The sequence below is a fragment of the Bos taurus genome, chromosome 23, assembly GCF_002263795.3.
Source record: "Bos taurus isolate L1 Dominette 01449 registration number 42190680 breed Hereford chromosome 23, ARS-UCD2.0, whole genome shotgun sequence".
Taxonomy (NCBI): domain Eukaryota; kingdom Metazoa; phylum Chordata; class Mammalia; order Artiodactyla; family Bovidae; genus Bos; species Bos taurus.
In genome coordinates this window covers 52,026,356-52,050,577 of record NC_037350.1, presented here as the reverse complement: position 1 = coordinate 52,050,577, position 24,222 = coordinate 52,026,356, and the positions used below count along the sequence as shown (strand labels likewise).

The window sequence follows — 24,222 nt, the reverse complement described above, 5'->3', positions numbered from 1 at the left end:
CTGCAGCCATGAAATTAAAAGACACTTACTCCTTGGAAGAAAAGTTATGTCCAACCTAGATAGCATATTCAAAATCAGAGACATTACTTTGCCCACAAAGGTCTGTCTAGTCAAGGCTATGGTTTTTCCCGTGGTCATGTATGGATGTGAGAGGTGGACTGTGAAGAAGACTGAGCACCGAAGAATTGATGCTTTTGAACTGTGGTGTTGGAGAAGACTCTTGAGAGTCCCTTGGACTACAAGGAGATCCAACCAGTCCATTCTGAAGGAGATCAGCCCTGGGATTTCTTTGGAAGGAATGATGCTAAAGCTGAAACTCCAGTACTTTGGCCACCTCATGTGAAGAGTTGACTCATTGGAAAAGACTCTGATACTGGGAGGGGTTGGGGGCAAGAGGAGAAGGGGACGACAGAGGATGAGATGACTGGATGGCATCACTGACTCGATGGACGTGAGTCTCAGTGAACTCCGGGAGTTGGTGATGGACAGGGAGGCCTGGGGTGCTGCGATTCATGGGGTCGCAAAGAGTCGGACACAACTGAGCGACTGAACTGAATGAAGCTTTTGAACAAACGCAGTACAATTTTCCAGGAAAAAAAACAATACACAAACAACCTTATTAAGTCAGTTCCAAACTCCTCTTCCTGAACTCCAGGCATTCCATAATCTAAATGCACTCACATCTCAGCCCTGGGCCTCTGTTCCTAGTAAGCCAGCCAGACATTCATGTGCCTTCTCTCCAGAGGGCCACATTCTCCCCCATTAGGGTCTGATTTCCCTGCTGCTGCTGCTGCTAAGTTACTTCAGTCGTGTCCGACTCTGTGTGACCCCATAGACGGCAGCCCACCAGGCTCCTCTCCATCCATGGGATTTTCCAGGCAAGAGTACTGGAGTGGGGTGGCACTGCCTTCTCCACTGATTTCCATGAAGCCTTCCCAATTCCTCCAACCCCAAAACATCCTCTCCCCTCTCCGAATTCCTATTGTATTTACACTGAATATTGCAGCTTAGTTCTTGGCTATTTAATGGAGAAGACAAAAATATCCCCTTCTGAATCCAGACCACTTTTATTTCTAACATGTGTCAGACATATGTTAAAATTGGGAGACACAAAAATGACTAAGACTAATCCCTGTCTGGCAAGAGCTTCTTCTTTTGACAGACGTGTAAATAGCTACAACCCCTAAGATAACACAGGACAAGTGCTAAGTGGTTACAGGATCCACTGATTTGGAAACTTTCAAAGCAGGAAACTCTGAGATAATCTAGTTTTCTATATTCTCAGGAACAAGGAAACTGAGGCCCAAAAAGACTGCTCAACAGCTCAGCCCACACTACAAAGCAGGGAGTGGCAGCACATGGACCCGGAGGTGGAGCTTCAACTCCACCTCCAACTTTCCAGACTGCAGTCTAAGGATGCCTGCAGGTGTGTCCACAGCTCCAAGGTGTGTAATTTCTCCACAGTCGCTGTAAGTTTGTGTGTTTGTATCAATATTTCTTTTAAGCTAACATAACAGTGTGGAAAATCACATGACTGTAACTCAATACTTCCACCACGCGGTCTTACCAGGGGACCATGCACTCCAGGGGACCCAGGAACACCTTCCTAGGAATCTGAGAACAAGCAAGGCCCTAGCACACTGCTCACCAGAGTTACCAGCGTTACTTCCCATTCCAGTCCATCTAAAATCCTCTTAAATCCTAAATTTAGGCCAGTCTAAAATTGGCCTAAAACTCACCTACTCAGCAAACATGTTAGCTCCACTCTGTGGAGGTGCTGATCTAGGAATCCTGGCTAGATGAGATGAGTAGACTAGAGAAAGGGTGAAAAGTAATGGAGACACTAACTGTACAAGGATGCCAGGCCTGACACTAGAAATTGTTCTATATGTATTCAAGGACTGCCTGTGCAAAAATGTTAAGTACTAATTTCATTTCCCACTAGGTTTATCCATAACAGGCTCTCAAATTTTCGTGGAATGAATGTAAATTTAACTTGTCAGGTTAATATCTTTTAGAGAGGTAATTTTCAATATGATATTCGGTTTAGGAAATTAAATACCTGAAAGATCATTTTCTGCAACTTCCAAGCATTGTTCCATGTTACACTGGGGGACTCTCTGTTTAAAACCACAAAATTTTTACTCAACCAGACAGAAGAGAAGATTTCAGTACTAAGCACACATCACCCTCTTTCTATTGTCTCCCTTTGGGTCAGCAACTTTTAACACAGAGGTCCCTTAGGAAGCTTTCTGCTTCCAATCCCAGTGCCCTAACACCAAGCCTGCCTAGAAAATAATCAAAATATTACTATGCATTGGAAAAGGAATCCACACAACCTCGGCTAGAATTAGCTTTTCAAAACAGTACACTCAGATGAACTCGCTAAGATTTTTTAATATTTTTAAAAAATTTTTCCTTATAAGTTTACTCAGACTGAAAAAAAAAAAAGACGTTTTCTCACACATATTAGCAGGAGCAGTCTTCAGCGATGTAAGAAAAGCTTACTTCCATTCAGACAGCTGTTTCTTAGGAGAGTACACAAGAGTTCGGGCCCCAGGGCCTCACTGCAGGCTGTCACTGGCCGATAAACGCCATTTCAGGCTACTTACACAAGCATTCTGAGCTTCCGTCTCCCCGTCTGTAAAACGCGGATGACACCGTCAACCCAGAGAAACACTGACGGGCACCGAGTAAGTCTCAGTATAGCTCTCCAGTGACGCAACCGAAGGAAACAAGCAAAACCTGCCTCTGGGATTCGCTCTTCACCAATAATTACTCCAGCTTTACAGAGTCACAGGTAAGCAGGTGCGCCAAGGGGCAGGAGAGGCCAACTGCAACCCATTCCCGAGCGTCAGCCCGCTCCTGGGGCGCTAGCAGAGAGGAGGGGCCGGACTCCGGGACGCCCGCAGCTGCCCAGGAAGCTGGGCCGGGGCTCCAAGACCCTCTCGGTTCCCTGGTAGGCAGGGCTGGGGCTCCGGGACGCCCGCAGCTGCACTCCAACAGTCCGGGCTGCAGAGCGACTCGGGCCTGACTGCGGCTGCCGGCTCCCCGCCCGCCGCCCGCGCCCCCGGCAGCCTCTCCAAGGCCTTGGCCCCCACACCTACCTGCAGGCCCGCACGGACAGGGCCCCGCGCCGCGGCGGCCAGCGGCCCGCACCCTCACTTCCGCCGTCGCCGCGCCGAGGGCGTCGATCGGCCGCGCGACCGAGGGTCTAGCGCCCGATGACCGGGCCTCAGGGGCGGGGCGGGGGCAGGAGTTGGGAGACGGTTGGGAGCCGAGGGCCCGGCCGCGACCCCGGTCCCTCAGAAGCCACGGACTGACCCGCGTCTGGGCAGCAGCGACACGCGGCCCGCGAGGGCGCGGTGCTAGCGGCCAGCAGCCCTGAGCGCGGACACTCGGGCTCGGCCGCCGGCCCGGACACGGAATGACGGCCCTTGCGGGCCGGGCCAGAGGAAACCGGCTGCCTGACAGGGAGCTCCGGCCGCGGGTCGGCCGGAAATGACGCGCCGCCCCGGACGCGGCGGGACCGGAAGGGAGCATGCTCTTCCGGCCGCCGGGCTCGGCGCGCGTCCAGGGCTGAGGTTTGGCGGGGCGGGCCGGGGCCTCCGCCGCTGCCTGCCCGGCCCTTTTCTCCACGCGGCTGTGTGGTCACTCCAGCGGGTGCCCCAGCAGATGGGCCCGGGTGTTGCCCCGGGCCCTGGGGGTGTCGCGGTGCTGACCGCGGTAGAACGGCGCGCTGCGTCCGCCCCGCGGTGCAGCCGGGGGACCGGGCCTCCCTTCCCGGAGGTCAGGCAGAAGCTGGTGGCTGGCGGTTTCCTCAGAGCCGGATACGGGCTCGGGTTCGGGTTAGTCTCCCGTGACGGCAGGGCTCGAGCAGGCGCTGAGCGTCGCTCATGGTGTCTGCTGTATTATCCCATCTGCTGCTGGCACCTGGGACAGGCCTTTCAGAGGGAAAGCGCTGTGACAGAGGGGCCGGCGTCGCAGGACGCACTGCCCTGCCCCGCATCCCGCACCAAGAAGCCGCCATCCCCCTGGGATGGTAGAACGGCCTCAAGGGCACGGCTGTGGCTCCGGCCGGGAACAGCGTCTTGCAGCGCTGGGTGCAGTGCGGCGGTGGTGCAGTGCTGTGGGCCGCAAGGACTCCTGTGAACCTCATACCACACTGGTGCTGTGTCTCCAGTAGAGCCCTGGCTTCCGCGGCAGGGAAGGATGCTCTGCCAGGGCGTACGAAGGTCCCCTCAATCCTAAGCCCTCTCCTCTGGGCTCCTTATACAGGCGACAGAGAAATGACCCTTCTAATTAGGGGAAAATCGGGGCAGGGAGGGATACTTCTGGACTCAGGGCGCTCCCTGGGCATCTTTTCTGTGCCTGGTGATTCCAGCAAATGGGTGAAGCAGCACCCCTGGCAGGGCAGACATGGCAACAGGAGCTCAGACCCCACCAGGACAAAGGTCTGGTCTCATGGTCAAGCAAGCAGCCTAGGCTGGCTGGTGGACAGTGAGGGAAATCCAGAATGAGTGGTAAAAGTGGAAGATAAATCTGGCCCCAGGCCCATAGCTCCACCTGTCAAACACTCCTGGTGGGGTGTGACATCAGTGTGAAGAACCAAAAGACCACCTGAGCACAACAGGGCGCAGCCATGCTCACCAGAGCCCACCCCTCTGCTGCCCTCTGCTCTCACAGCTGTCCCTGTGCCTCGGGACTTCTCCCCTGGACACATGGTGGCTGAAAGCAGGCTGCAGCAAAAGACCAGCTGCCTGGCTCCCTGGGCAGCTGGAAAGTGGATCAGCATGTCCAGAGTTCCCCTCCTGGCTGGGGCCCGGTACCCAGGGGCCCCCCTTCACCCACACCTCTTTTTGCTTCCTCTCCTTTCCCACTGACTTCCCCATCCCCTCCTGATGTTTCCTGGCCTCACTTCCCAAGTTAAATACTAGCGTGGAAACCATATCTCAGGGTCAGCTTCTGGGGAATCCAGCCAAGATAGTCATTATCACAGAAAAAAAAAAAAAAAAAGGAACCGATACTTATTACAATTTGAATATGTGTTGAACACCTGTTAGAGAAATACATCCTGAGAAAAAGGTAATAATTTTGAACAAACACTCTGAGTTGTGGGACTTGGTGTGACTCAGTTTTCTCCCCCTCACCTCAGAGGGAATACTCCCTCCTGTGCGCAGTAACTCAGCTGCCCCAGGATCAGTCCCCTTAAACACAGGCAGCTGGCGGTACCGCCTCATGGTGAAGCTGAACCTGTTTCTTGTTGCTCTTTCTGTCTCCATGATGCGTCATTCCCAAGTCAGGCGATCCTGCCATTAAGCTGGTTTGAATGACTCTTGAGGACTCACAGGTCTCTCCTGGATCAAAAAGAGACAAGTAATACTGTATCCCTGAGACAACAATCAGAAGAAGGAGAGAGTCTTTTACTAATGTAAAAATTACTGGAAGTGTTTCCCTTCTTTTTTCTTAAACTTCTGGTCCACATCCTGGAGCCAGCTGGCAAATGTTAGTGCCATACATGCAGAAGCTGGCCGGAAATGAAAGCATTAAACCCCAAATTGCTGTAGTAGCTGTTGAAGCAATTAAATACCATTGTATAGCTTGTGTTTTCAATTCTGCATCAGATTTCGTTTGACCTAGAGAGGAAAAAATAATTCTGAAGCATGGAATTCCTTTGGTTTCAGTCAGGAAACACTGATGTCACAGTCCGCTATTCTATAGGTTTGTTGTTTTTATGAACATAAAGAGCATCTGAAGCGTTTCCTGCTACATGCATGTCAGTTCGCAATGGACCGTAGTCAGTACAGAGTCTAATCCTCAGACCAGTTGTAACCTGTCATATCTAGTGATCCTTTTTACCAAAGACTGACCGTTGTTTTGGAGAAGGCAATGGCAACCCACTCCAGTACTCTTGCCTGGAAAATCCCATGGACGGAGGAGCCTGGTAGGCTGCAGTCCATGGGGTCGCTAAGAGTCTGACACGACTGAGCGACTTCCCTTTCACTTTTCACTTTCATGCATTGGAGAAGGAAATGGCAACCCACTCCAGTGTTCTTGCCTGGAGAATCCCAGGGACGGGGGAGCCTGGTGGGCTGCTGTCTGTGGGGTCGCACAGAGTCCGATGCGACTGAAGCGACTTAGTGGTAGTAGTAGTAGACCGCTGTTTGTTCTGTTAATGCACAGTTTAACAAAGCCCCTTGCCGACAAATTCCTGTCTGTATTGTAGATACCACAGAGCCTTACACAGCAGGTGTTCAACACATCAGGCCAGCTGCCTTGTAATAGCACTAACCACAACCTAAATAAGTGTTGAATCGAAAACTGAAACTACCATGACGATACGTTATGATAGTGGCAGAGTTGAGAGAAGGTCTGTGTCAACATGTGCCACGGCTTACTTAGAAGCAACAGTGGTGAGCCAAGCGTGCTCTAAATCGTGACGATATGTGAATTGTGGAGATGTTTTATTGAGTACCACCCAACTTTGTCATTCTTTGCTGGAATCCTTTATGGTTTAAGACCACAAAGATGATTTGAAATCCTCCAAGGTTGTAACGGTCATGAGGCTGTTTTAGCAATTCTTGGATTGGGCCTACTGAGTTAAAGAGTCTTGCTACCCTGTACTCCTAGCAAATGCCTTTGTGGACGCTTGATCTATCTGTCTCCAGCTTCAAAGCTCTGTAGCACAAAGGCCTCAAAGTAAATGTCTCTAGTTTTACTGCAAAGCAGAGCCCTTATATTTTTCTGCTTACCTTCTATTTGCATATTTTGTTAAGAAAACTGTAAATAAAGCTTGGTCTACACAAGGATATGGCGTAACTCCACGGCTGCCACCCGGCACAAAGACGCAGCTGTGTTTATTTCGGGCTCTCTCCTGGGTGTCTGTAGGTGGTCTGGAGGAGAACAGAGGAACTGTGGGAAGTCACTGACTGCTGGGGGATGAGAGGTGTGCAGCCCTGCTAGGTCCTGCTGCTGCTGGGGATCTCCGACTAGGAATTTAGACCTCTTTATGCTCTAACTGAAGGTCTTCACTGAATATAAGGTTGCATTTTAATTCATTTTAAATCGCTAGGCAGTTGGAGGTGGTTGGGGGCTTTTTTTGTTTTGTTGTAGGTTTTTGCGTGTGTGTGTTTTGTCTTCAGACTTTCCACTTGAAGGTCCTGTGTGCTTTGCCTCTGTCAGTGGCCATGGAAGATGGTGCCATGTTTCCAGTTGATTCCACTGATGTGACCCTGCCCTGATGAACTGGGGCTCGGAGCCGCTGGCTGGCCGGGTGGCCCTTCTCCTCTGCTGTGTAGGAATGTCATCATTTCGGTTCCACCCAGGCAGGGAGAGGTAGTTGCCAGCCTCTCGGCTTTGATGTAGGATCCCAGTCCTCTGGACACTTCTTTGTGAAGGCTTCCCACTTCTCAGGAGTTTCAGGAATGCCTCGCATGCACACATAGTCAGCCTGGCCTCAAATCTTATTCCTTTGATTTTTATCTGAGTCTTCATTACTCAGCTAACACCTTGTTTGCCACAAAGTCGATTAGAGATTTTAAACTCCCTGAAGGCAGTTTTCTCATCCTGTCTTTGGTAGGTTTCACCTACATCGTGAACTAAGCTGTCCTCTCTTGGGTAGTGAACATGAACCGGGGGGGCTCGTCCCAGCCCCCGGCCCCCTCCCGCTGGGAGCTCTGCCCTCTGCAAGCAGCAGCTGCTGCCTTCAGGGCCCATTGTCAGCTGGACCCCAGCAGGGATGAGCTCCCTCTGCACTTTGCTTGGCACAGAGGGGCAAGTACACAAAAAATTAAAAGCCAAGGTAATGTCCAATTCACTCTTCAGACAACAGCCTATACCTTTGTTCTTTCTGACTGGACCCTTATAACAAAAGTGATAACATAAAGTGTAGGCAGTAGATTTGAGTAAGAACTTATTTTTGTGCACTTCCCTGGTAGCTCAGCTGGTAAAGAATCTGCCTGCAATGTAGGAGACCCCAGTTCGATTACTGGATGGGGAAGATCCGCTGGAGAAAGGGAAGGCTACCCACTCCGGTATTCTGGCCTGGAGAATCCCATGGACTGTGTAGTAGATGGGGTCACAGAGAGTCGGGCACGACTGAGCAACTTTCACTTTCACTTTATTTTTGTGCTCCTGGTGGAGTTTGAGCAGTGAAATACTAAAAATAAAGAAACAAATATCCACGGTCCCTGAAAAACCAGGAATTGACTATATTGCCATTGGTTTAAATATACATAGTGGGCTTCCCTGGTGGCTCACATGGTAAAGAATCCACCTGCAATGCAGGAGACCTGGGTTCAATCCCTAGGGAACACCTTCTGGAGAAGGGAATGGCAACCCACTCCAGTATTCTTGCCTGGAGAATCCCATGGACAGAGGAGCCTGGTGGGCTATAGTCCACAGAGTTGCAAAGAGTCTGAGACTAATGACTCTTTAGTCTCAGACTAATGACTCAGAAAATGACTGAGAGACTAATACTTTCACTTTCATGGACAGGAAGATAGGGATATAGATTAATTACACTGAGAGTCCAAAAACCCACATTCTGAGCCTGGCCTTATGTGAACCCTGATCAGAGACATTCTCTGACCCCTTGAGAGTTCTGGTCATCTCATTTTTAAAATAAGGCGGTGGGTTGGAGACACTGAAAAGTCCTTTAAGCTCTCAAATCTCATGACCCCTCTTCCCAACAAGCAGCTATTCCACAGTGAATTTTGGCTGAACTGCAGGCCTTCCTCTGGCAACTCCATCTGACCATACGTATAGGACAGGATATGGGAGGAGCTAGTGGCGTTTTTCCGAATAACTCTATGTGCCAATGGTAGTGGGTCACATTAATTGTTCTTGGTATTCAATTAAAGGAATTTTTTGTTCCTTAAATTTGCCACCTATGAGGCAGTCCATTTTAAAACAGAACTCCTAGGTTACTTTCTCTGAACTTGAAGCCAGTCATTGATCCTGTGCTGTTTGCATGACTTTTGCCCCTCCGTCCTGAATCACATTCACCCCTCCGAGCTCCCTGCAACCCTGTGAACTGATTGCATTGCTTCTGTTCCCCTGGCCCAGTTTTGAGTGGAACACCAACAATAGGTTAGCTGTAAAGGGAAATAAAAAGAGAAGAACAGTGTAATGTAGACATGTGGGGTGATTGTCAGCCTTGTGTTTTTATTGAATTCCTACCTTTCCATAAAGTAATTCCTTCTAAGCTTGGCCTCATGTTTTTGGATCCCAGATGTGCGGGGCAGTGTTGGTTTGCACTGTTGCACTTTACACACACGAGTCATGCTGTGTGCCCACCCCACTAGCAGAGGCGCTCAGACGTGCAGACACACGGACAGATTTCCCCCTGTGCATATGCTGTCTTTCTAATATTCAAGAGCTTTTCAAACTGTAGACTTGTGAGTCTCCCTAACAAAATTTTGTTTGAAAATTTGTGAAGACTATGTCTCTAATGCTGTAATTATATTTTATCCTAGAAATGTATATGCTCTATTTGCTGATTTCAGGTTGTGGAAGGAAACTTCAGTGGCTGCTGGTAGTCCTTTCACATTATTTGAGCTTTGCATATGTTTAAATGTGTCATTCTCACTGCTGTTAAGTGGCCTTCTGTTTGTAAGCATGTATTTGTCAGAACACATTTAAAAGGAGGTTTTTGTTCTTTGGGAGAATAATTTTTGAACCAGAATTTATAAAACATATTTTCCTCGGTTACAATGCTGGCTTGGTCTGAAGCGCTAATTCTCTTTCGCTGTCTAACAGAAGAGCGACCAGCCATGGTGTGACAAGACACAATATGGATTAATAGCTAGAAAAAAAATCAAACACCATCCAATTAATAGTACTTTGCATAAACATGCTGGTAACTGTCGTTGCTGTAGTTTAGCCACTAAGTCATGTCTGGCTCTTTGCAACCCCATGGACTGTAGCCCAACAGGTTCCTCTGTCCATAGGATTTCCCAGACAGGAATACTGGAATGGATTGCCATTTCCTTCTCTAGGAGATCTTCCCTACCTAGGGATCGAACCACATCTCCTGGATTGGCAGGCAGATTCTTTATCGATGAGCCACCTAGGAAGCCCAGCTAGTGACTGACTTTAAATTTGGCTTTTAAAAATTGGCAGCAATTTTTCTAGTAATATAATTTCAGACCAGAAACTATAATGTAAAGTGGGACATCATCCATATAAAGGGTGCAGTGCATTGCTGTACAGCCCTGTCTGCACCTCCTGCCACGCCGGGGTGTTGGCATACTTTAAGAGAAATGGAGACAAATTAGTTCTTAAAGAATTGAGAATGTCTTCCTGAATGAGACCAAGCAGTGTCCTACATCAAACAGAGGCAAGCTTTTTGAATTTTTAGTTTATCTCCTTTACTTACAGAATTTTCACATGGCTTTCCTTTCTTGGTTTACACACCATCACACTCTTTCCTTTAAAGATGTCTAATTTCCAGACTCACCAAATTGTATACATTAAATATGTGTGATTTTTGTGTTCAATTCTACTTCAATAGAGCTGGTAGTAATTTTTTTAAACGTTTTAAGATATCTATGTTTAACTGATGCTAGAGGCAGCTGAATTCTAGAAAGCACTTTCAGAAGTTTATTTTCTGCATGAAACTGATCGTCCAACCAGTGATGCAGACACTCTCTCTGTAGGAGCCCTTGGCAGCCATCCGAGCTCACTTTCAGATCAACAAGCACTGACGCAGCGCCTCGCAGTCTGGGTGCTGCTCTCCTCTCCTGCACGTCCTTTCCTGGTTTCTGTGAATTAAGCTTATCTGTCATTAAAGACATTATAATTATGATTTTTTGCAATATTTATTTTTCAAAAGTAAAATAAGAAAAATATATTTTGGATTGGTGGGAGTTGAGGATGATAAATGAAAAATCCTGTTTTTCGTCTTGGTATTTTTTGTGTGCAGGTCCTGTTTCATAAATATTTACAATTCAGGCCAAAACAAATTGATTGCCTGAGAGAATCTTTTGGGGGAAAACATTTAACAAATAAAAAAATAGCAGCTAAACACTGAAGAATCTGATTCTCCTGCTTGCTTTTCAAGCATACGCTAACATACTTAAATCAGTAAATTTTGAACGGAGACAAGTAAAGGACTGGGTTATTGGTAAGGTTAGAGCTGACAGTTATGTAAGCCATTAGGGGTGGAAATAACCCTGATAAACTTGCTGCTTTCAAAGCAAGTGACCTATACACTATTAACCTTTGAATTTTTTAATGTAACCTTATTCGTGTAGGAAGCAATATATATATCCACATTCTGTGCACACACATTCACGTTGTTGTGGTCTCTATGGAGACAGAGATATAGGCCTTTGGTAAGTTCATATGAGAATACATTTGCAATTAAATATACATTATTACCACTATTTTGGAGAAGGACAATAACAAATCATTCAAACGTACTTTGAAACTATATGCCCATCCTGACTAGGAATCTAATAACTGCATGTTAAACGTTTTAAATTACTATAAATGTTACATATTTCATGACATTTTGTGAACCTAAATTTTTAGAACACTGGCCTTGCTTATAAAATATAGGGTCCAGGTAACTGTTTTGTGGAATCAAAGCCATCTCCTTTACCCAGTGAGATTTCATATTGTCTTAGCATTTAAACAGCAACAGCAAATTAACTTTTATAACCTTTAGGAACTTTACATTTTTTAAAGTGGAAATTAAAATAGTTCTCTTTGTAGAACCATTTTAATGAACTGCACTTCTAAGAAGACTAAACAAGCAGCTGATTTAAAGATGAAAAAATTAAAAATAAAACATTTTAGTAACTCTGGCATATGAATTTAGGCTGACTTAGCTTTTTAACATACCTGTAATATTTATACTAAAATTAATATTGCTAATAATAACAATTAATTATAGTCACCAACTGCTGAGAAACAGACCAAACCTTCCCTCACGTACAGCCTCTGTGGGAGTCTGGGGTGTAAACCTCTTCGTCTGGTGTTGAGTTCTCTTCAGGCCACTGTAAACCTAATGGCAGGGAGTTCCTTAAGGACAGTTTGGGGCTGCCAGCCTGGAGGGCAGGGGGTGGTGACCTTGAACCTACCAGTGACAGGAGCAGCAGGTGTCAGCTTCTTACCCCTTTTGCATAAACAATTCATGATGGATTCACAGGGGTTGATTATATCCTGTGGCTTTTGATTTTCTGAAAATTGCACTTTCATAGTGTAGAGAAAAATTGTTAGGAAACCAGAAAAGGCAGGAGCAGCAGGCAGGCAGACGAGGACCCTCAGCTGACGAGTGAGGATGGGGGATCGGATGGAGTGGGAATAGGGGGGTCCACATATGGGGCCCTCCCCTCCTGCACACTCCCCCTTCCATTTCCATTTCTCAACACAGCAAACACTTCTGAGAAAATTAAAAGAGTCTTAAGTGACTTCAGGGGCTTTGGCTTTCACCTTCTTTAGGCCACCTTTTTTATGCACACACACACACACATGCACATGTATACACCCCCACACTTGTGCACATGCACACCCACACGTGTGCACACACCTACACATACATGTATGCACATGCATAAGCACACCCACACATATACATATGCACACATGCATGTGTACACAGCCACATGTATGTATGTATACACGCACACACACCATGTCCAGACACACACCCACAGAATGAAAAGCCGAGTTTGGAGATATCAGCAGCTGATAAGACTACAGGACAGTGAGCGGCTGCCCTGGGAGGCCCAATCCCACAGATGCCGGCGTGAGGATTGGGGCGCTGTGGGAGCTGCAGGCGTTGGATGTTCAGATTCCACTGTCTTAGCCTGGTTTAACCTAGCTGCGTTATCCTGTCTCATCAATCACAGTTCAAATATTTATTTTCCTTGCATCTCTTTAATCTTTCCTGTGAATTGAGGCCTTCGGCAGAATTCTGTGTGTGTGAAAAGAATGCTGACAGCAGTGTTCTAATTTTTAAAACGTTCTCCGATTGACACCCTTCTCTTTTGTGGCCGACCTCCTCATCACAGGAAGGTTGTAAACCGCGCTTTGCTTTCAACAGCTCTTGAGAGCGTCGGAGGCCGTGTAACTGGGGAACCGTGTTTGGGAGGCTCTGGGCTTCGTCTCTTCGTCCTGCAGTGAGTGGACAGTCCGCACTGGCAGAGCCTTGGCCTGGAAGTCTGTTAGGTGTCTGGCTCTCTTAGTTACGTACTGCACTTTGCCTCTTACAGAAAAGTGTTCAGAAGAACCAGCTTATTTTCTCAAGAAAAAGAAATCAGGACCAACCTGGTTTATTTTGCCTTGCGCTTTGGATAAACTAATCAGAATCAGGTGAACTGTCAGTTGTGTACAGTTGGACGTCAGACGCTGAAAACGACACACAGATCCAGCAGTCCCGGTCTCCAACAGTGCTCGTGCACCTCATTGCTGTCCGAGTTGTTACATTCCAAGAGGAAGCACAGACGAGATGTTCATACTCAGGCTTTCAGTTTTCTGTTCTGCGCGACCCTCTTGGCCGCCTGTGCCCCCAGAGCCCGCACTGCAGGTAACAGCCACCTCGTCATAGAAACCCTCAGCCCAGGCTGGGAGTTTTATCAGGAGTAGTTTAGACATTTTCAGAATTAATGTCTGCCGGGCAGTTCCTGAATTCGGCTGTGAGCTATGTCAACGCACAAGCTCAGTGTCGCACAGCCCGACCTCAGGGAGCGGCAGCAGCTCTCTGCCACACAGGGCAGGGCTGGTCACAAGCAGGGCTTTGGTTCTCATTTCCCCTGTGAAGTACATTTCGTTTTAAAAATATTTTGCCATTTCACATCACATCAGCCATGCTAAAATTTATTGTTAACTCCAGCAAAGTGGAAACAATAGCGGGAAATATTAAAAGTATATAAGTTAGTTTTGAGACTTTGTACAAGTAGTGAAGTGTTACCTTCCCCCGTGTCTGTTCTGACTTAACGGCAGAAGGCGAGTCTCCTAATGGACTGCATCCGATGGCATTTATTTTCTTTAGAGGTCTAATTTACCCAATAAGACAGACATGAGAAGAGACCACTACTGGAAGAAATGATATGAATGTGGATAATGTGATTTCTTTTTAACATTTTATTAAAACAAGTGAAATGAAAAGAAAAAATCCTAAAAATTTATCTGAATTTACCAAATTAGTGAAAATCTGCCAGCCTGTTTTCTAAGCTGTTCAGGTCAAAAGAGCTACACTGGATTAAACATTTGGCACGGCTGTCCAGGGTCAAGTGTCTTCTTTATTTAAACTGTAATATTTTCCTATTTTCATACTTGGTTCCATTACTGTGTCTGTATTTTTAATAAACACAGACTTAGTTTCCTTTAATACCTTTTCTTAAAGTACATACTTTAATGTGCTTTTTAAACAAGCAAGCCTCAGAGAATTATTGTGAACCTCAATTACATATGTTGAAAAATACTTTTGTAGTTTATGAAGAGCTGTGTAAACATGAAGTGTTACCGTTATTACAGGAACAGCATTTCTTATAGAGTGACTTTCAAATACATAATCAGTAGCACATGAAAAACCATAATTATGTTATTCAGCTCACATCTGTATATTCAAAATCAGTACTTCAGCAATATTTGCATAGTCCCAGCAGACATTTTTTCTCTTTTAGCACCTTTAATTTTAAGACAAAATATATATGGAAAAGGAGTTCTATTTAAGAATTATAGTGAAGTTTTAATAAGTTTGATCACCGGAGCAGCCAGACACCTTCATGTATTTATTTTCATACGAAGATATGTGGCATTGTCATTGATTTTTTTTACAGTTTAGCACTATTTTTCATTTTTTAAAAAGTAACTCAGAATAGCAATTTAATGTTATTGGTTGTTTGATTAAAATGAACGGATGAAAACTTTTATTTCCCACATCAGTTGCCCAAACTAATTAGCACAGATATGTCTGAAGATTTCACTTTCAGATTGCAGCCTTGGAAGTCTTGCTGCATGGAAAGGTCTTCTAATGTCCCATTTGGGGTGAACTGACATGTGACTGGTGTGCCCATCAGTTACACCAGGGGCAGAAACCTGCACAGACCATGGGAAGACAGCTCTCCCGACTGAGAAAGTGGCCTCGACCAGCCCTGCATAAGACGCAAAACTGAAAATTTTTTCACCCTCAACTGGCATTCTTTCAGGGAGTCAAATTAAAGTACTTGTCTTTGTTAACTAATTTACTTAACATGTGCATTTGTTTTTAACTGTTCTAAATTATGATTTTAAAATATTTCATGCAAAATGTATCAGATGTTAAAAATTCACTCTCTCTGTATACACTCATCTCAGAAATGAAAGACGCACACATTCAGGATGAAATGGAAAGTCAGTTTTAAGGTGTAAATTCTCTAAGCCATGTGTATAATTCAATTTTTGCCAACATTGTGTTTTATACAACTTCATTGAAGTAGATTCCCCTTTGAATATTAGGCAATACAAAATTTACAGCAGTGGTAGATTATTAGAACAACATGGGATAACATCTTGATAAAATTAAAAATTCCACTGTTAGCCTTCATATTCCTAAAGAGAAATGCCCATGCCAGCCAGGCTGTGATCTTTAAGAAACTCTGGTGCTGCCATGAAGCCTTCTTACACGCAGGAGTCCGACAGAGGATTTGAGCCAAAGCCTCTTATGAAGATTCAGACATGGACAGTCAATTGTTGAATTTTACCAAAGAGTTCTGAATTTTACCTCCTATTCATTGTTCATCTTCTCTGGTAACTGAGTCCATCACTGGGTTTTCTTTCTTTCTTTCTTTTTTTAAAGGAGAAAGCCAACTTGTCTTTTTAGTTTCCTGAAAAAAACAGGCATTTCTGATGGTTTGCATTTAGTTGCAATTTATAAACGCTGTCCTGCAAAGCCAAATGAGGCACAGTCATCTTTTGCTGACGAGGACTGGCTTTTCTTCTCATTGTCCTAGTTTGAAATGGAAACACTGAACTGCTGAGAAAATGCCATGAAAATATAACCTACTGCATTCCAGGAAAATAAATAAGCAAGGCCACCCAAATTTTCAATTAGAGCTTGTGCAGAATGCAGGAAGTGGCAGGAGATCCGTCCCGGCGCCCCAGGCAAGGTCGCGGACACGGCGCAGTGCAGGAGGCTGGAAGGAGCTGCAGGGCCTGTGGAGATGGCCCGCCTCCAAGGAAAACTGCAGTCCACTGTGGGCGCTGAGGCTGGGGCTGCCGGCGGCCTCCCACCCTGCCCGGGAGCTGCCAGGCTGCACAGCTCGTGAGTGTAGTGGTGGAGGAACACTTGAAGGTTCTGCTGCGTTATGTGTTAAATACCAAGCTTCCTGAACATTCTCACTGTCCCTCACATACGGAGTAGTAGCCGCTGGAAACAGACACGCTCCAGACACTTGGTAAGAATTGGAACATGCTCGTGAGTCACAGTGTCAGGCAGGCGGGTGCCTCCCCGTGGTGGCACAGCCTGCAGTCGGTGGGTGTGTCATGAGCCGGGGACCTGGGGCCCTTCCTGCCCCAAAGCGAGGGTGGGCTTCTTCTGAGGACAGGTGTCTGAGGGGTAGACAGTGACGCTGCAGAACTTCCTTTCCTTAAGTGTGTTACTGAGATGCTTAGTCACTGGTTTAAAGGCAGGAGAGCTGGAAGACAGCAGACTCTTCAGGGCTGTGTGTCTGTACCTGACTCTGTTCCCTCACTGGCTTTCTCTTTCACTTCTCAGGTTTCACTATGGCATTTGGAGTTTTTCAGCTCATCATGTTGAAGTTAGTTAAAGAAAAAGGGTTGTTTTCCAGCCACACAATGTTGGTTGAGCTCACAAAGCAGCCCCTGTTATTTCGATGGGTTTTATCTGTGCTGTGCGTCTACTTGTATTTAATTTCAATCCACACAAAAGCCTTGAGTCACCTTCACACTACCTTGATGGAAAGTGAATCTATACATTGGATTTACTCTTACAACAAGGGGTGAAATAACTGAGGCATTACTGTGGACTACAATTGTTAAAACAGGGAGAGAACTCACAGGCGGATCAGGGCTGGTGGAAGACTATGCCCGTGTCTGCAGCTGAGGATAAAGCATGAAATCCAAAGGATGCTTTGTCATTGTTGAAGCAAGGATACCGTGCATTTATTGTAAATGCAGGAGAGCTTTTAAACACCAATTATTCATCACCTTACAAACACAGAGTCAAGGGGACCTGAGCACTGGCTATTTTTATTCCTGGAGAGTTCCTTCTTGTTGGAAACATTTTCTTGGCAAATCAGCTATTTTGTTAGGTTTGAAAGGCTATCGTTTCCTTTTCACAGTAAAGTCACGAATGCCCATTTCACACAATGCTGCAGCATTTCCTACAATAATTGAAGGCTTATGGTTTGGGGGTGTGCTCTTCATCCAGTTTTCCTACACAAAATAAGAAACAGGGGGAAAAAAGAAACCTCTTTCCATTTGCAATAGTTTCTCTCTCTATGTATATATATATGCCTTCACATTTCGTAAGTGAAGCAGTTTCCAGCCCTGGGGAGATCTGGGGTCCCGCCCTGTGGGGAGGGAGCTGCCCTCGGGGGTCTCCACAAGCCAGGTACCCCAGGCCCCCAACTGCCGCCTCCTTGTCTCTTCTCCCTCTTCTCTACCGTCTTTGCTGTGACCGAAGCCATCAAACCTGCTCCCGGGAAGTCATCTGAGGAATTCCCACTCAAGTGTGTTATTCGTTAGGTTGAACTTATTTATTCAGCAAATGTTCTCATGCACCACACTCGGTGAGAAATACAGAAATGACGTTGGTGTTTGCCCTTTGGATAAGACACTGAAACAGATGACCGAGTGGCAAGTCTTCAGGCTCGACTCAAGACCACGTGGACTAAACCTCTGATTTTATGGATGAAGAAGTTGAGGCCTAGAACCTGACAGCCGATATAGTGACTGTTTTCAGTAAAACTCTGCAGGAGCCTGCTGGGCTAGTTTCTTTCTGAGTTGCTTTGGTGGTTTGTCTTTCTCACAGGTTGTGGCGGGTGACAGTCTTCCCTTCCCTGCGATGGGCTCCCTGTCCCCCGGGCTTGTTCTTTCCCAGGCTTGTTTTCCCAGGGGAGCTGCAGCAGCAGTGGAGGAATGGCCATCACCGGCTCTGTCCCCTTCTTCCCCTCTTGGAGGACGTCTGCCTTGTTCTGGATGAAGACGGCTTCTTCAGTCCGGGTCCTGGGAGAAGGATTGGGTGGAGCAGAGCCTCAGCCAGGATGGGGACCCCAAGAACCAGAGAGAAGTGCTGCTGTCATCAGTTCCGAGGGTCCGGGATTGTTACGGCAGCAAAGCACCACTCAGGTGACGTGGTGTTGCTGCGAAGGCAGACGAGGTCCCGTCCTTCTGCACTGCTTCACCATGATCGGGGTTCTCTACATCACTGTCCCAGTTTTTTGCACTAAGTTCAAATAGTGGGCTTGTGGAGGGCAGAGGCCCACACACCCAGCTTCAGGGACCTCATCTGACCAAATGTCAGAAGCATCAGCTAGGTGCCATGAGAGGAGGGTCTTTAGAAGGAAGGAGGCAGGAGAACTCTCTGCCTTTGGTGCCTTCAGGTCACCTCCACCAGGGCCGTGTGTCCCGCAGGCGAACGCCAGAGAAGGCTGCCATGTCGGGCAGAGGATGGTCTGTCTCTAAGATAGTCGGAGAGCTTGCACAGAGCGCCCTCGGGGATCCAGAAGGCCCTCTTGGAGGAGGTGGCCTTTCTGCTGGGCTCTGAGGAATGAACAGGAGCTCAGCAGTCCAAGCTCATGGGTTCACCGTGCTGAGATGCTGCAGGGGGAAGGCCTGGAATTCTTCCAGAGTGAACCTTAAACTCAAAGAATCCATATTTACTACATCAGGGCGAGTGTTCGTTTGTTTAGATGTGAGACAAGGTACTGAAATGCAATCTGTCTCTCCCAGCAGTTGCTGACAGTTTGGCTCAAGTCCTGCATTCGCATGGTTCCTCTGCCCTCACTCCTGTGTCCCCACTGAGTGCCCGGCGGTGTCTGGCTAAGCCGCGATCCTGAACCCGGGTGCTCAGTGAAGAGCAATCAGTCCAACTTGCCGGCCTTCCTCATGTCAACATAATGTAGGAAATAGTCACACTTTAAGAAGCAAAGGAAATCCAGGCCTGTACTTAACATGTAGAAAAAAATCAGAGATGTCAAGATTTGCCCAACATTTACGACGACTTTTCCTGAGCAGCAAGTCACATGTCTTCTTTCCATGAAGATCATAATTCACAGCTAAGCCTTATATATTCCTATTTTATGTGGAACTGTATGTGCCTTTACAATTTCATCAATGACTAAAATTAAAAAAAAAAAAAAAAAACTGGAAAAAAGCAATGTCTGATTGTCCTTAGAAATTGACTGACACACCATGGCTTTATTTCAGCTCAGTGTTTTAAAATGATGTTCCCCAAAATCTGAATTTCTTGTCCTGTCTCAGCTCCCGGAGGCACTGAGTATGTCCCTGAGTCCAGAGATAGAGGCTTGGTGTGCAGGGCAGGAGGTCCTTGGAGGAACACACTTGTCCGAGTGCATCTGTCTGCTGGTCAGTGGGCAGATGGTGGGAACTGCCAGGTTGGGTCAACATGGAAAGAACCACAAAGACTGTTTAGTCCAATATAGATTTCCAAGAGGTAACAAATTTCTTAGCAGAAAAATGACCAGACCAGAATGATTTATATAAATAAAATAGTCACCGTATAAGTCAGAGTGTATTGCTGCCCTCCTCATTGGAGGCGGTGTGGATAAACACGCAGAGGTGGAAATGGGCTTTGGGACCTGAGACATGTGTGAAGCCCTGGTTCCGCCTGGCGGTGCTCTGGGCACGTGAACCCCTCTGATCATCAGCCGTGGAGACCATGTCTTCTGTTTCCAGCATCATGGTGTCTGGCACCAGGCAGTTGCTCCTTCTCTTCCATCTAAGTAACTATGGACGTGGTGAATATGAAATACTCATCAAGTTCCTTCTTGCTCGAGAGGTGGGCTCAGGGCACTGCCCAGGACTCCCCTTTTCCTGCCCTTCAACCCCCCTCCCCCGCCTCCCGCTGAAAGACAAACCCAAAACAGAGCCTGCTTAGAGGTCATGGCAGAGGGCCACCTCCAGGGGAGCAGGCCACTCTGGATTTGAATTTGTCACCATTTTCCTTAGAGGGAGTGAGAGGAAAAATGAATTTAATTTAGTATAAAAAATAAACATTTCTGGTACTGGAAACGTTTGTGGGGTTTAAGAGCTGTTATCATTAATCAGTCAAGCGTGTTTACCCGGAGTCCTGACGGCTGTGAAACTGAGCCGCTCGCCTGAGCTGGTCAACAGAGACGCCCCCACAGCTGGGATGGAGGGAAATGTGTCCACAGCCACCACCCTGTGCCCACCGCCTTGGGACGGGGCTGGCCGCAGAGTGCCTTCCAGGGCTGGAAGTGGGGTGGAGGCGGGCTGGGAGAGTGGACCAGAGCATCGCAGACCCCCTGCATCTGCGACCAAAGCCTGTTCTTAAGGTTGTGTTTGAACAGTTTCCCCGCTGCAGTTTTGAGAGGCAGCATCTCCTGTGGGCTGTCTTTCCTTGGTGTGAAGTTGTGGAAATTATCTCCACCAGCTGATCCTCTCCCAGAGAAGGAAGCACGGCTCTCAAGGGGGTGGGACAAAGTTGCTCAGGAGCAGACTCACAGCATCCCTGGTCCGACAGGTGGGAGGCCTGCGATGGGAGCATAGCTGGGACCTTGTCCTGTGACTGTGCTCCTTCCGTCTACAGGAGGAACCTTCCTAAGAAACTAGGGCACAAGGGAAGCCCAGAGCAGAGCATGTGAAAACTTGAGAATGAGCAGGTTTCCCGTTGAGAACAGGAGTGGCCTCTAATGGGCATATATGTATTAGTGGGTATCATTATCATCATTAACAGTGAGTTCGGTGCCAAGGGTGGTGATGGAGACGCTTGGAGGGGACCAGCAGGAATCCTGCTTGAAGGTGTTGCGTGGATGAAGGCTAAGCCCAAGTGGGCAAGGGCAGAGCTAGAGACACAGATGTGATCTTGAGAGCAAGGGTCCTGAGGACAATCATGAGCATGGAGCAGCTGGGGAAATGGAGGGGCCAGGAGAGGTGCAGGAGGGCCCATTGGGCTGGAGGGTGATGGAGCTTCAAGCAGAGGCGTGCTTGGCTGTGTTGATTCTGCCCCAGCAGTCAGTGCAGTGGAGTGTGGTATTTGGAGGTCTTGGAGACTGGGGCAGGAGGGGCTTCCATGTGGTCAGAAGTGGCCTGTGTATGCTTCGCGGGAGGAGTACAGGAGGTTCAGGGGCCCCTGGGGACAGCACCCTGGTGCCATCACTCATGTCGTCCCACCTGGGGTGTGCAAGCTCTGATCTTCAAGCCCTCAGCCTTCAGCTGGCACTTCTGTAGGGACCATGGTGTCCTCAGCACTTCCCAATCTTTCCAAGAAGAATTGAGAGGCAGCAGTGATAGTTCAGGCACTTAAGGAGGGAACTCGCCAGACACTTTATCCAAATGACACAGAAACTGGCTTTAAGAGGTTTGCAGGTGTAGTTTGGAAGCTGAGGGATCCTTTGTTCTAAAGCTAATCTATAGATTGTGCTCTTCAAGTAACAGAAGGTTTTCCTGCCCTTTAAAATGACCATATGTCCTTAATTTTTCCAGTAGTCATGTATGAATATGAGAGTTGGACTACAAAGAAAGCTGAGAGCCAAAGAACTGATCCTTTTGAACTGTGGTGTTGGAGAAGACTCTTGAGCATCCCTTGGACTGCAAGGAGATCCAACCAGTCCATCCTAAAGGAAATGAGTCCTGAATATTCATTGGAAGGACTGATGCTGAAGCTGAAACTTCAATACTTTGGCCACCTGATGTGGAGAGCCAACTCATTGGAGAAGACCTTGATGCTGGGAAAGATTGAAGGCAGGAGAAGAAGGGGACGACAGAGGATGAGATGGTTGGATGGCATCACTGACTCAATGGACATGAGTTTGAGTAAACTCTGGGAGTTGGTGATGGACGGGGAGGCCTGGCGTGCTGCAGTCCATGGGGTTGCAAAGAGTCGGACACGACTGAGCTGAACTGAACTGAATGTCCTTAATATATAAAATAAATAATACATCTGTAATAGCAAAGGCTGTATATTGTCACCCTGCTTATTTAACTTATATGCAGAGTACATCATGAGAAATGCTGGGCTGGAAGAAGAACAAGCTGGAATCAAGATTGCCGGGAGAAATATCAACAACCTCAGATATGCAGATGACACCACCCTTATGGCAGAAAGTGAAGAGGAACTAAAAAGCCTCTTGATGAAGGTGAAAGAGGAGAGTGAAAATTTGGCTTAAAACTCAACATTCAGAAAATGAAGATCATGGCATCTAGTCCCATCACTTCATGGGAAATAGATGGGGAAACAGTTCAGACTTTATTTTTTTGGGCTCCAAAATCACTGCAGATGGTGACTGCAGCCATGAAATTAAAAGACGCTTACTCCTTGGAAGAAAAGTTATGACCAACCTAGATAGCATATTCAAAATCAGAGACATTACTTTGCCCACAAAGGTCCGTCTAGTCAAGGCTATGGTTTTTCCTGTGGTCATGTATGGATGTGAGAGTTGGACTGTGAAGAAAGCTGAGCACTGAAGAACTGATGCTTTTGAACTGTGGTGTTGGAGAAGACTCTTGAGAGTCCCTTGGACTACAAGGAGATCCAACCAGTCCATTCTGAAGGAGATCAGCCCTGGGATTTCTTTGGAAGGAATGATGCTGAAGCTGAAACTCCAATACTTTGGCCACCTCATGCGAAGAGTTGACTCATTGGAGAAGACTCTGATGCTGGGAGGGATTGGAGGCAGAAGGAGAAGGGGATGACAGAGGATGAGGTGGCTGGATGGCATCACTGACTCGATGGACGTGAGTCTGAGTGAACTCCGGGAGTTGGTGATGGACAGGGAGGCCTGGGGTGCTTCAATTCATGGGGTCGCAAGGAGTCGGACATGACTGAGCGACTGAACTGAACTGAACAGACTGAATAGCAATGAAGAATAATCAGGCAGCTCATATCATTTTGGAAACCATTATAAATGCTTCTTAATCTAAATGAGTCTTCTTCCTGTTATGGACTGAATCATGTTCCCCACAAATTCATGTTGAAGCCTCACCCCAGTGTGGTGGTATTTGGAGATAGACCTTTCAGGAGGTAATTAAGGTTAGAGGAGGTCACTGGTGGGGCCCTAATCCCCGAGGACTGCTGTCCATATACAGACACACACTGTGAGACGTGGCCACCAGCAAGTCTAGGAGAAAGGACGCCTCAGAAGAAAGCAGGACGCCTGGTCTCGGGTTCTAGCCTCAGAACTGGGGGTGTGAGCGTGGGTCGTTGAAGCAGCCCCGTCTGTGGCGTTCGTTGCAGCCCCGCTGTCGGGGACTCTCCCAGCTTCTCACCGGGATGCCAGTTCTACCGCCGCAATATCTCTAGTGTATTCACTGTCCGCTAGTCCTCCTGGGGCCGTGTCTCAGGCACTTAGCTCTTTCCTAGACTGTTGAAGTTGCCTCCATGTTTGTCTCCACTCATCCTTCGTTAGCCTCTGAGACCAGAGCCAGGAGAGCAGGAGGGGGAGACCTGCCTGGTGCCGGGGACGTGGAGCTGAGGTGGGGATGGTCACAGGGGTCCAGCAGAGTGACCAGGACAGTCCCGGGCAGCTCACCGCACCATTGACTCCTTCGTTGTTTGGTTCACTAAACAGGCCACGTCGCGAGTGCTTGTATCCAAACTTGGTGGTGGCTGAACAAGAAGAGACCCTTGACCAGGATGAGTGTACATTCTGCTGGTGGAGCACCCCACACAGCAACTGGTGAGATGATGCAAGATGGGGAAGGTGCCTGGAGGTTGAGAAGGTGATGCAGCTGGGGGGTCATGTGTGGGGGTCAGGTGTGAGGGGTCAGGTGTGAGGGGTCAGGTATGAGGGGTGGGTGTCGGAGGGCGTGTGTGGGGGGTGTGAGGGGCGACTGTGAGGGGGTGGGTGTGAGGGGCAGGTGTGAGGGGGTGGGTGTGAGGGGCAGATGTTAGGGGGCGGGTGTGAGGGGTCAGGTGTGAGGGGTGGGTATGAGGGGGTGGGTGTGAGGGGGTGGGTGTGAGGGGGTGGGTGTGAGGGGGCGGGTGTGAGGGGCGGGTGTGAGGGGGTGGGTGTGAGGGGTCAGGTGCGAGGGGCGGGTGTGGGGAGCGTGTGTTGGAGGGTGTGAGGG

At 47.6% G+C, this 24,222-nt stretch overlaps 1 protein-coding gene across 8 annotated transcripts in view; it reads right to left on the bottom strand.

Moving 5' to 3' along the window:
- EXOC2 (exocyst complex component 2) overlaps positions 1–3,506 on the bottom strand; it is a 122,966-nt gene extending 119,460 nt beyond the window's left edge. For 7 of the 8 annotated variants that reach the window (XR_814965.4, XR_003032016.2, XM_005223863.5 and 4 more), the window contains exon 1: positions 3,108–3,506. The gene's annotated coding sequence lies outside the window, so the exon portion shown is untranslated. Of the gene's footprint in view, positions 1–2,464; positions 2,642–3,107 lie in introns of all 8 variants that reach the window. The other variant, XM_059880305.1, reaches the window with a different exon arrangement.
- Between the last annotated feature and the right edge of the window lie 20,716 nt (positions 3,507–24,222).